We start from the raw sequence: 13,996 nt of genomic DNA, 5'->3' as shown, positions 1-13,996 counted from the left end.
CAAGCATTTTAAGATGTCTTTGAAAAAGTGAAGTGTATGAGAATGATTATCTAATCTTTGACAAAAAGAATTTGACAACAATATCCTCCAACAATGGATCAAGACATCCCTGGAGAAACCTTCCAAAAAGCTTCTGACGTTGCTAACAAAGTTGTTCAGAAAGCTGATGAAGTTCAGAATGTTGAAGAACTTCAAAAGGAAGTTAATGTTGTTGAGAATGAAAGTCAGCAAGTTGAAGCAATACCTCAAATATTGAGATTGCAGCCAATAAGGTTCAGGAAGCTGATGCAACTACTGAAACATGAATTCAGAAAAGTTGATGCAGCTACTAAAAGATAGAACTCAAAAAGTTGATGAAGTTCCTATATAACAACTTCAGAAGGTTAATGAAATTGAAAAAGCTTTTGAAAAAGTAACTCAAAAAGCTAACAAAGCTGAAAGCTTTTATTGGAGAAGGATCCTTTAAATCTTCTACTGCTGAAACAATTTCAAAATCTGAAGTGATGTTACAAACATCATGAGTAAACTTCAGTTTGATGAACAAGAAATTGTTCTAGAATCTGATATGGGAAATGACCCTCTGTCATTAAAAGATCATGATATGTATGATGTTGCTAAAGTTCTAGCCACACACATGCTTAGTGGAAACACTACCACAAAGGAATCTGATGAAGCTGAGCTAGCTTGAAATCAAGATGGTTTTGAACTGAATGCGGAGGAATTCAGCCCAGACTTCAATGCAAGTGTCTTTGAGGATTCTCAGATGAAAATGATGGAACAATTCCTTCAAATCAAGTTCAGAATGTTCAAGTAAACATTCTTCATGAACAAAGCATTCCATATGTTGATCATATGTCTGCAAATCCTAGAACTTCTGAATATGTTAAAAGACACTTATATCAGAAAGCTGAAAAGACTAAGAAGAAGAGAAAGCTACTGATGATTAAATTGCTTCAGAAGGTTTTTCTTATTGATGCTTGGACTTCTCCATCCAGACGAGAAAGTATTTCAAAGAAAGAGAAACATGCTCTCTTCATTGAATCTCAAAGTGAGGGATATCATCGCATAAGGTACACATTTATTTGCACTATAATAAATATGATGATTGAATGCATCAAATTCTGTCATATCTAATATGTGCATATATCAAATGTTTGAACTTAAATGCAAATAAGTGTTTCATACTTTGTTCATACTCCTTTCATGATGGTATTATACTCATTTACAACTGCACACGTCATAATTGATGATTGAAATCATTGTATGATGTCTTATGCTTTAACAAGATATATTAAGGGTGCATTGAAAATGAATTAATGTTCTTATAATTGAACAATGGGTTGTTTCTATTATGTATAAATTCATGCATAATATTCTCTCATTATTTGCCCCAAAATTCTTTCTTAACTATCATGTTAAATGTGTTACATCATTTTGTAATACTTATCTCTTCACATTTGAAATAAATTACTCTTAAGCATTTCTATCCGAGTTATTGACATGAGATGGAAACTAATTCATCATTGTTGTTAAATAATTCATAGGAAGATTTATGTTTGATCATAAATGTTAAATCATGATTGTTCATTGATATGAAACATAAAAATGTCTTAATTTGTTAAACTTCAGAATAATCTGAAACGTGAAGATTTCACTTAACTTTGATATGGTTTAAGAAAATATCATTCATCAAACATGATTTTAAATGAATCTTATGTTTGAATTTATCATTAGAAGCTTTTTTATATACTTGATCTTCATTATGATGTTGTATGTGATCTTGTTATAATCTTCAAAAATTGCTCTAAGGTCTGCATATTTTGTTCTTACACTTATATTGGCCCTGCTTTGAGCATAAAAGGTTGTTTTAAGCATTGTTGAATAATTATCTTACTTTAATTACAAAAATTGAAGACAAAGATAGAGTTGTAAACATCAATGGCATGTCAATATGTGCTAGATTTCAAACATGTGCAAAAGAATCATATTTAACTGCAGTTAAAAGGATTTTTAGATATCTAGTAGGTACTACTGATCTTGGCCTTTGGTATAGAAAAGGTTCTAGCTTTGATCTTGTAGCTTATTGGATGCTGATTATGCTGGAGACAAAGTTGAAAGGAAGAGCACAAGTGGATCCTGTCAATTCTTGGGACAAGCATTGATTGGATGGTCTTGCAGAAAGCAAAACACCATTGCACTCTCCACAACTGAAGCTGAGTATGTATCTGCAGCTAGTTGCTGCTCTCAAATTTTATGGGTAAGAAATCAGCTGGAAGATTACTCTCTAAGGTACACAAGTGTTCCTATTTATTGTGATAATACAAGTGCAATTAATCTTTCTAAGAATCCTATTCAGCATTCTAGGTCTAAACATATTGAAATAAAACATCATTTCATTAGAGACCATGTTCAGAAAAAGAATATTGCATTAAGCTTTGTTGATACTGAAAATCAATTGGCTGACATTTTCACAAAACCCCTTGTTGAGGATAGATTCAATTTTCTTAAAGAAAAATTGTTAATCATGAAAAATCCCAATAAAGATTGATTACTGATCACTAAGGGCCTTAAACTAAACCCTTTGATGTCATCTGATACAAATCAGATAGATCCATCTCAATCCCACACTCATCAGAATGTTCCTGAGTTCAGAATGTTCCTGAGCTCAGAATGTTCATCAGGTCAGAATGTTCAAATGATCAGAATGTTCATTGCAATATTCATACGATCAGAACATTCACAAGTTTGTTCATCTGAGTTTATCCATTCATGATGTTCTTGAAACTTTTTTTTAGAACCCAAATTCTGGGTCAAACAATCTCATGCGTGAGATCTTGTTTTGACTTATTCAAAAAATCCCTCCATAATCTTAAGCATTTAATGCTTGGTTATAAGAAGTCATGTTTAAGGTTTAACCACCATGAAATGGCTTAACCATCAAATCATCCCAAATCCATTCATCTTCCCAAACGGCTACTTTTTCCTTTCTCTCTCCAAGGCGTTGCTTTTTGACAGTTTTTCATCCTTCCCAATGCTAACTGTCATCATATCACTACTATTCTTTTTCTCTTGCACGTTTTGTCTATATAATCAGTTACCAACTCTGATTATTTCACTTCCATCTCATTTCCTAACCTCTCATCTCTCTCCTCGCAAAAAAATTCAAACTGCTCTGTTCTTCATTTTCTGAAAAAATGGCTAGAACCAAAACTACCCCAAGACTTTCTGAAGAACATTGTCAACCACCACCATCCAACACTGCTGCTGATCAAACCTCTGATCAACAACTTTTGAGTGAAACCCCTGTACGCACCATTCTTCAGGACGTAATCATTCCTGCTTCTGAAAATCCCAAATCTTCCAAAACCAGATCCTCTAAGAAACCCATCATCAAACCCAGACCAATACCTACCAGACGATCAACAAGGATGAAGAAACCTTTGAAGAAACCAAAGGTATCTCACGTGAATCTAGATTCTGACGAAGAAAAAGAAGATTCAAGTGATGATGAAGACTCTGAGGATGAAACAGAGGAAGATCCAGAAGAAGAGGATGAAGACTCTGAACAAACTCTTTCTGACGCAATGAAATCAGTAAAAGCTTCCTCAAAAAGGGATAAGGAACTTACAAAGAAAATACTTCAAAGGAGGAAGGAGATTGCTGCTGAAGCTATGCCCTTATCTGAGGAAAAGACCTCTGAAGATGAAGAAGAAAGTGAAGAGGAAGAATCTGAAGAAAAGGCTGAAAAAGAAGAAGAGCAAGGCTCTTCTAAGAAGCATGGGAAAGGTAAAGATATTACCAAACTTGCTGCTACCTTAAAAGCATCTAGGGCTGAGAAAATTGCTCTCAGACCTATGAGCAGAACCAAGTATTTCAACCTTGAAAGTCTGGAAACCAAGGCATGGAATATGAAGGAGTTCACTGAACCTCAAGGATGGACCAACTTCATAACTCTTCAAGAACACACCTATGAAGACTTGGTCAGAGAGTTCTACACCAACCTATCAGTTCAGGAAAAGAAGAATGGAAATGAGAAGTTTCTCATATCATCAGTCAAAGGTGTAAAGATCAAGATGACTCAGGAATTTGTCTCTGAAGCATTCAAAATTCCAAATGAAGGTAATCAGCTATACTCTAGCTTCTGGTTTGATGAGTCTAGAGTTAACCGTAACAAACTCATAGTTAAATACACCAAAGAAAATCACACCTTTAACTCCACAAACCTGGAAGATACTCCCAAAATTCTTCACAACATGATTAGGCATTGTCTTTTACCTAGATGTGGATCTTTTGAACTTGTCTCTGACATAGATCTTTGTTTCATCTACCATCTCATGAAAAAGATTAAGTTAAATCTGTGTTTTATCATTATTCAACACATGATTGATTCATGCCTAGCCATAAAACAAACATCTGCTGGACTACCCTATGGAATGCATCTCACTTCCATTTTTCAAAAGGCAAAAGTGCCCCTTGAAGGAGAGAAACGCAAGCTGGATTTTATGACCTTTTCTTCCAAGACCTTAGGTCAACTCCATATTACTTCATCCAACATGCCAGCCTCCAAAACTTCTGGACCCTCTGGATCTGGTAAAAGAAATTCTGATCAGAATGTTCAGAAAGCTGTGAAGAAAAGAAGGGTTGAAGAGATTACAGATACCAAAACTCCCTCTCCACCAGCAGAAAATTTGTTCTCTGAAGTCTCCAAGCTTGCAAAGGAGATTGTTGAAGAAGGAAGCTCGCAGTTCAAAACCTTGATTGGAGAAGATGATGCTCAGAAGGTTGATGATGCATCTCTTCAAAAAGAAGCTGAGAAAGTCAATCAAGCTGAGGAAAGTGAAGAAATCCCTCAAGATGCTGCTTCCAATCCTGATGATCAAAGAGTTGAAGAAAATACTGAGTTTGGTACTCAGAATGTTGATGGAGAAACTCAGGAAGTGGCTGAGCTCTTAGCTTCAAATATGAACATTGAAGAAGAAGCTCAAGATGTGGAGTTCTCAACTGGATTTGATCTCAATATTGAAGATATCAACACTGACTTCAATAGTGAAGTGTTTCAAGATGGACAAGAAACAACTCAGCAAGCTCAAGAAGGTCAGAATGTTGAAATTCCTGCTGTTCAGAATGTTCAGAAGGTTGAAACTTCTGCCCGTCAGAATGTTGCAGTAACTGAAGCCCAGAATGATGAAGATATTCATGTCATGGCTGATCAAGACAATCAAGAGCTTGATGATCAGCATGCCTCAAATGAACTTCCTCCAGATGGCCAGCTGTCAGTTGATCCCATGCCTTTGGCATCAGGATCTCTGCCCTCTGAGGAGGTACAGCTCATGGCCCAAAATGGTCAGAATGTTAACCCATCATCCTCCACCATGGATTCTGTTGCAGGTGCTACCAACTTCTTGGTCTCTGACCTTCCTACTCCACCTTTCATTCCTTCATCCACTCCACCACCACCACAAATGAAGACCACCACAAGAAGCAAACTTCCAAACATGGCTGCTTTATTTGACTCTCTCAACACCTTTGTGTCTGCAAACAGAGAGCAAGCTGAAGCCTCTGGTCCTGCTGAACCTGCTAAGCCTTCAAGAGCAGAGAAGATAGCCTCAAGGGCACTTAGAGTCTCCACCAAGACCCACAAAATTGCTTGTGTGCTGGCTGACTGGACTGTCAAAGTCCATGCTCCTGGTTTGGCCATTCCACCTCCAGTATTTGATGACCCCTCCATCTTTGAAGCAGAACCCTCTTCTGATTCTGGAGACTCCACTCCATGAATCTTTTCAGAAATCATCCCTATCCATTTTGCAGATGACAAAAGGGGGAGAAGCTTTAGGATTCAAAGTCTTTAAGTTTTTTTTAGTTATAGGCCCTAAGTAGGTCTAGGTGATCAATTGATATTGGAATTTATAAATTCCATCTTTTGCTTTTCTTGATCACATGCACTTTGATTTTCTTTTTTGTTTTTGAACCATCTTTTCATGTAATGTACTTCATGTTATATCAAATATTGAATTTGGTTCAGTCTTGCATATTTTTACTTTATGCAAAAGATTATGAAATTGAGGGGGAGCTTTTTAAAGTTCTTAAAAACTCTGCATAATGGATTATAAAAATGAGGGGGAACATTAAAATAAATTTTTTAGCTCTGTTATATAATCAAAATCCTTAATCCTAAATCATAAGTTTATCATCTTCAAAAAGGGGGAGATTGTTGAGGCAAAATCCCTAATTAATTTTAAAGATAATAAACAAATATGAATAAAGAATTAATGGACTTTGATTAATTTCTTGGTATTTAACTTGTGCTCTTGAGTGTTTTACTAAGACAGGAACAAGGTTTGAATCATACCAAGAATCAAGAAATCAAAGGACATTTGAATTCATGATCTAACACTGAGGTCAGAAAGTTAGATCAGAATGTTGCTCGAAGATCAGAATGTTCAGAAGCAACCAAGTTCAGAAGCAACCAAGTTCAGAAGCAACCAGTTCAGAAGCAACCTAGTTCAGAAGGTTGTTCAGAAGCAATCCAGTTCAGAAGGTTGTTCTTATACAAGCCAAGAATCTCAAGAACTGTGATCAAGATCATGCAAGGCACATGTGACATGAATATATGTCCAGGAAAGTACATTTGCATGGATCAATCAAGCAATAAAGGCATATACAAGAGTTATGTCAAAGAAGGCATTCAATGTTCATTTAAGACTATGAACATTGATGTACTAGGAATATTTCACAAAGGAATATCATCCTAGATGTTATTATCACTGCTCTTCATTACTGTTTCACTATTAGGATTTGATTACATCAAATGATAGTCTTACAAATCATCCTATGTGAAACAGATGGAACATTCTGATGATCAGAATGTTCAAGCTCAGCTCATGCTTACTTTATGAACAGTATAGTAGGTGAAAAGCAAAAAGCAAAAGCAAAGCAAATCTATCATCTTCAACAAGAGATAGACACGTCTGAGAGTTGGTACTGAACAAGGACAACACAATCTCTCAAAGCATGGGCATGAAGATGCAGAATCCCACTAAATCCTCCTGCACCGGTTCCAAGACAAAATCTGGGAAAGGAACATTCTGATGTATGAAGAAAAGTCCATACATTGGTTATTGTCCAGAAATTCATATGAAAAGCATATGCATAGCCCAGAACTTCATGTGTTCATTCATACATGATGAACCCAGATGAAGAACGTGATGAACCCAGATGAAGATCATCATGAACACAACAACATTCTGATGTTCATCAGAGATCAGAATGTTTGCCCAGAATTTCAAGTTAAAGCTTGTGGGACCCAGGACACATGGCATAACACCATTGGACACCCTACAACGGCTATATGAGCCCAAGGACTCTATAAATAGAGGGCTTGGCCTTAGCAAAACTTGCACCATTGCAAAGCACACAAGAAAACAACTTGATTTTGTTTGAAGCTCTTGCAATTGAAATTGATCAATCTCTAAGGCTCTTGTTTCCTTAGTGCACATCAATACTCTTTGTTATCTCATGCAAAGATAACTTTCTTCCTCCTCCTCCTCTGTTTGATTCTCAAACATTCAAACTCCACACAAATTGAAAAGCATACAAGAAAAACAACTTGAGGTTGTTTTGAAGCTTTAGCATCTGAATTGATCATCACTGAAGATTCTTTAATATCTTCTTGTAGTGTAAATCAATTCTTTCTGTTATCTCTTTAAAGATAACACTTCCTTCCTTTCTTCTCTTGTCTGATTTCATTCATTCAAGCTCCATACAAATTGTAACAAAGTCTCATCTAACTTTTAGAGGTCCTAAAGTGTTAGGTTGAGCAAAGGTTGTAAAAGTCTAAGTGGTTAACTTAGCAAGAAGGTGCAAGCCTGCTGAGGCTTAGAGAATACAGGATTGTAATTGTTCAGGTGAACAAGATTGTAAGGTGCAGGATTTGAGAGGTTATCTCAAGCATCATAGTGGAAACTCTCACAAGATTGTGAGGAGTGGACTAACCCACATTGGGTGAACCACTATAAATTTCTGTGTGTTCTTTCTCTCTTCCCTATACTCTTTAATTACAGTATACACAACACACACTTACACATTTACTTTATTAAACTGTTTATGTGTATGAACTTCAGAACGTTCTGAAGTCAGAATATTAACTTAACTATTCCAAGTAAACTACTTGAGAATCACTTTTAAGTTTCAGGTTAATTTTTAAAGGGTCACAATTCAAACCCCCCCTTCCTTGTGACTATTTTATCTACTTCACTCACTACACTGCATCACTCTGAAGATCCTCTCAGTTTCTTTGAGCCACTTCTGAGCTCCATCAGGGTCGTACCTTCCCTTGAATGTTGGTGGATGATTCCTCAAGAAAGTCTCCAACATTCTTACTCCGTCGTTACCAGCACCAACTTGTGGATGTTGTTCTACAGCTCGAGCTACAGCCTCAAGTGCAGCAGCAATAGCAGCATCATTTCTCCCAGCCATCTCAAAACACTACACCACAAACAACAATCAGAATAACAAAAGACAGTTTAGAGTTGACACTCTCAACACGACTCTACTAGTTGGCCGGACGGACCAACCTGCTCTGATACCAATTGTAACACCCCGTTACCCAAAAGCAATTAAATATTAAATAATCATCAGAGTAAATCTCAAACGGGCATGTCACACTACTTTCAAAATTTTCTTAAATAGAATATAAAACTATTTAATAAAATATCCTTCATAAAACGACAACAATTTTACAGCGGAAATATTTTCTCAAAATTAAATAACCACAACCAAATAAGGGCTACATCAGCATAATCCAAAAATGTGATACAGAAGGAATGAAAAACAATAAGAAATCCCACCCCGTACGTATCAGAGCCCTAGACACTTGAGCCCCCACTCCTACTAATCTTCAATTACCTGCAAGTTATCCATACGAAGGGCAACATTTCCAAGCAGAAGGGGTGAGATTTCTCAAACAATAATAATAAGCATATAATTCATCAATTACAGTTAACAACATAGACATCATCATATACACTCAATAATAATTCTTCTTAACATCCCCTTAGTGCTCATGAATAGAAGACAACTTATCAACTTAACATAACCCTCATCAAGTACATTTAACAACTCATAGGTAACATCATGTAATATCATAACAACCTCACATTCAACCCTATAAAATATCATCATAACCTCGTCATACTCATCAACATAAACAATGTAAGAGTACACCACCTCTTATAAACAACAACAAAGTAAGAGTACACCACCTCTTATAAAAACGATAAAGTAAGAGTACACCTCCTCTTATAAAAACGACAAGTAAGAGTACACCACCTCTTATAAAAACGATAAAGTAAGAGTACACCACCTCTTATAAAAATGACAAGTAAGAGTACACCTCCTCTTATAAAGCCGACAAAGTAAGAGTACACCACCTCTTATAAAAACATCTAACATAAACAATCACCAACAACGGATACAACTACGACTTCAACAACAACACCAACGATGATGACAACATCGACAATTTGCATAACTTACTTATGACTTATTCGGCAACTTACAACCCAACAACGCTTACAATTTAGACCAACATTTACATCTTAATTAAGATCCAATAGCAACTCTAGTAGCACATAGACATCCCAAAAGATGACAATACCAAATGATAATCAACACTACTTAAACATCATACATAATCCACATAATGCATTGGCAAATTTACCATAATATTAACACCCTCAACCATCTTATATCAGACTCACTGAACATCAACAATATTTTAATAATTCTTTATCTTAACCCAAGGATCATCTCATAGTATCTCGTGCGACAAAGATCGCAAAAACCCTAAACAAGGTTGTCTGACATTCAAAGGCTCGCGAGGCGAGCGCCTCTACTCGCTATGGCGAGTTCACAAAAGTTGGCTGTTCGCTTTGGCGAACCAGCTACTCGCCTTGGCGAATAAAATCAGGGTGCTCTCGGGAACTTCACCTTTTTCACACAAAAAATCTCATTTTTAACTTCTCCATAATGAATTTCATTCTAAAAACTGCCTAATCATTCTTATACACATTCCGGCACTCATAACCATCTAAGACTTGACCAACAACGTTAATTCACAAAATCATGATGACCTCACTGGTCAACTCGCTATGGCGAGTGTCTTGCTCGCAGTGGCCAGCAACATCTGGGTTCACTCGCGAGGCGAGAGAAAACGGCTCGCGAAGCGAGCGATGAAGATCATCCCTCGCGAGGCGAGGCTTGTTGCTCGCGAGGGCGAGCGATGAATCTCAGCTCGGGCAGAAACGCAGATTTTCATAAAAATCACCCAATCCCATGGTTCTATCCTTAAAACTGATTCAAATCATCATCTTATGCATTATCTAAGGTCTGTACTGTTGAAGCAAAAATCCCTTTGAACTTGTTTTTAAATGATAAACAAACTCTTGTATTAAAATTAAGATTATAATGTTATTTTGTTATTTAATGTGTGCTCTTGAGTGAATTTTGTTAAGGATAAGAAAGTCCAATTCTCACACATTGTTAAAGCCATGTATCATTGGAGTTTCAAGGTCAAGCTCTCAAGAAGAATATGTGTTCACTATTAAAGGGTAATTAAATGATTTAATCCAAGAAAGCTTCACAAAGAGAACCATGCGCAAATGCAAGGGAAAATTGCCTTTCAATCATGTGCTAATCATTTGGAAAAGAAAGGCATGATGACATAAGCATGATGACATAAGCCCTATTATGTATCTTGATGAGCAAGCAAGCAAAAAGACATAAAGTACAATGACTTGGTGACCAAGTATGGAAATATAATTTATAAATGGTATCTTGGAGACAAAGCTTTGCAAGGACAATGACAATGATGCATCTTGGAGAACAAGATACAAACAGTAGTAAAAAGAAAATATATTTTCACTGTTCATGTACTTTTCACTGTTCACACACGCTCCTGGTCCATTTCAAGCTCAAGCTCGAGCTCAAGCTCTTAGTATTAAAAGTTGAGGCCGAGGCTGGCAAGCTCAAAACTCAACGTACAAAAGATGGGACAATGGCAGTTTTGCAATTCCTATCAACAGCAAGGGCGTCTACACAAGAATGAACAGTTGCAGATATTGAAGGATGAAGGATGGCTATAAATAGAAGCTTTCTCTCAACAAAGAAAGCATGAATTTCCAATACAATCACAAGCCTACTTACAAGCAATAAATTCATCAATCAATCTCAATATCAGAAATACTCTTACAGAACCAAATCAGATTTTCGGATCATCTTTCTAAGAGTATTACAAACTACAATCTCTCATTCTCTTAAGTTTGAAAGTTGTAATTAGATCCAAACATCAAATCACATTTTGATTGTATATCATCAAGCCTGTAAAATCTTGAGTGATACTGTAAGCCTGCTGAAGCTAATAATATCAGTGGTGTAAGCCTGGTGAGGCTTAGAGAATACATAGTTGTTTTAGCCTCAAGCTCAGAGAGAGCTCGAGAGTCAGTGTAAGCCTGGTGAGGCTTAGAGAATACATATTATTTTGCACATTGCAAAGAGGAGGAAGAAACTCCCAAGAATTAGTGGATAATCTCACAAAAGCTGTGGGGACTGGACTAACCCATATTGGGGGAACCAGGATAACTTCTCTGTGTGATCTCTCTTAAACTCTACTCTTTACTTTCTGCTTTGTTTATTTTAGTATTACATATTTATTTATTGTTTTACTAATCAACCTACTCCAAGCAAAGTCTTGAGAGTTCAAACTCTCTAAGAGTACAAAGAAATTTTTAAAGGGTCACTATTCAACCCCCCCTTCTAGTGACATTTACTTCAACTTCATGTACACAGTTTCTACATTAATTCAACACGTTTTCACCATCTAATCACCAAATTATCACTTTTAACCCTAATTCTCAAATTCTCAAATCAAGAACAACTTACTTGTTAAATCCAATTTCAGAATTATAGACTTAAGATCACTGAATGATAGTCCCACCCTTAGCTTAGATTGGTGAACAAAGCTCTACACGATCTTCTCTTGGATACTCTTGGCTCCCTCTTGGTTTTTCTCCCAAAAGCTGCTTCCACGTGAAAATGTTTTTCTGACTAATTCTCCCTTTCCAGTTTCCTTTCTAAACCTAATCCAACTTTTTCTATTCCCACTTAATCCCCCTCAATTCTCTTTATTTCTAAATCAGCCCCTTGAACTCCAAATATTCTAAATTCCCACTTATTCTATTAAATAGTAACATAACTCATTTAATAAAATATAACACACCACATAATAATATAAAATCATATATAAAAAGACGTTAAATCGACCAATAATAATTAAATAAAATTGGGGCGTTACAACTCTCCCCAACTTAAGAATTTTCGTCCTTGAAAATATACCTCTAATCAAGCGATCCTTCGTGCATTGTCTGCGTACCAGTCAAAGCAAAAACCTTCACACCAGTCTGGGCCTTCTTAGGCTTCTTGCACTGCGAACTAATATGACCTTCTTCCTTGCAGTTATAGCAAACTACATCATCATGATTGCAATCTACCTCAGTATGACCCTTTTCACCGCAACGGAAACACCGTTTCACTTTACCAGCACAAGTGTTACTCTTGTGACCTTTCTCACCACATCTGTAACAAACTATTTCAACAAGAGTCTCTTCCCTCTTGGGCCTCCTCTCGTCATTCAACCTAAGTTAACCCGGGGTACTGTACGGCTTAGAACGATTCTTATCCTTATTCATCCGCTCACCCCTAGCCTTATAATGGGCTTTGGTATCATCCTCATAAATCCTTCAGCTACTCACCAAATTAAAAAAGTTTATAATCTTCTGATAACCAATGGCTTTCTTGATGTTAGCTCTCAAGCCATTCTCGAATTTGATACACTTGGAGAACTCAGCTGTCTCCGCGGTGTAATGTGGATAAAACTTAGCAAGCTCCACAAACCTTGCAGTATACTCCGTTACTGACATATCTCCTTGCTTCAGCTCTAGAAATTCTATTTCTTTCTTACCTCGGACATCGTCCAGAAAGTATCTACTCAAAAATTCTCTCCTAAATACAGCCCAAGTAATAACAACACCATCTTGCTCTAGGACAGGTAGAAGACTAACCCACCAGTCATCAGCTTCCTCAGCTACCATGTGCGTGCCGAACCGCACCTTCTGCACCTCACTACACTGCATCACTCTGAAGATCCTCTCAGTTTCTTTGAGCCACTTCTGAGCTCCATCAGGGTCGTACCTTCCCTTGAATGTTGGTGGATGATTCCTCAAGAAAGTCTCCAACATTCTTACTCCGTCGTTACCAGCACCAACTTGTGGATGTTGTTCTACAGCTCGAGCTACAGCCTCAAGTGCAGCAGCAATAGCAGCATCATTTCTCCCAGCCATCTCAAAACACTAAACCACAAACAACAATCAGAATAACAAAAGACAGTTTAGAGTTGACACTCTCAACACGACTCTACTACTTGGCCGGACGGACCAACCTGCTCTGATACCAATTGTAACACCCCGTTACCCAAAAGCAATTAAATATTAAATAATCATTAGAGTAAATCTCAAACGGGCATGTCACACTACTTTCAAAATTTTCTTAAATAGAATATAAAACTATTTAATAAAATATCCTTCATAAAACGACAACAATTTTGCAGCGGAAATATTTTCTCAAAATTAAATAACCACAACATCCAACATATTAATTCTTCAATAAAAGTCTTGACATAAATGCCCCATCAATTAATTCAACAACCAAATAAGGGCTACATCAGCATAATCCAAAAATGTGATACATAAGGAATGAAAAACAATAAGAAATCTCATCCCGTACGTATCAGAGCCCTAGACACTTGAGCCCCCACTCCTACTAATCTTCAATTACCTGCAAGTTATCCATACGAAGGGCAACATTTCCAAGCAGAAGGGGTGAGATTTCTCAAACAATAATAATAAGCATATAATTCATCAATTACAGTTAACAACATAGACAT

The sequence above is a fragment of the Medicago truncatula genome, chromosome 8, assembly GCF_003473485.1.
Source record: "Medicago truncatula cultivar Jemalong A17 chromosome 8, MtrunA17r5.0-ANR, whole genome shotgun sequence".
NCBI lineage: Eukaryota > Viridiplantae > Streptophyta > Magnoliopsida > Fabales > Fabaceae > Medicago > Medicago truncatula.
The sequence above is the reverse complement of the archived record's forward strand: the minus strand, read 5'-3'. Positions refer to the sequence as shown.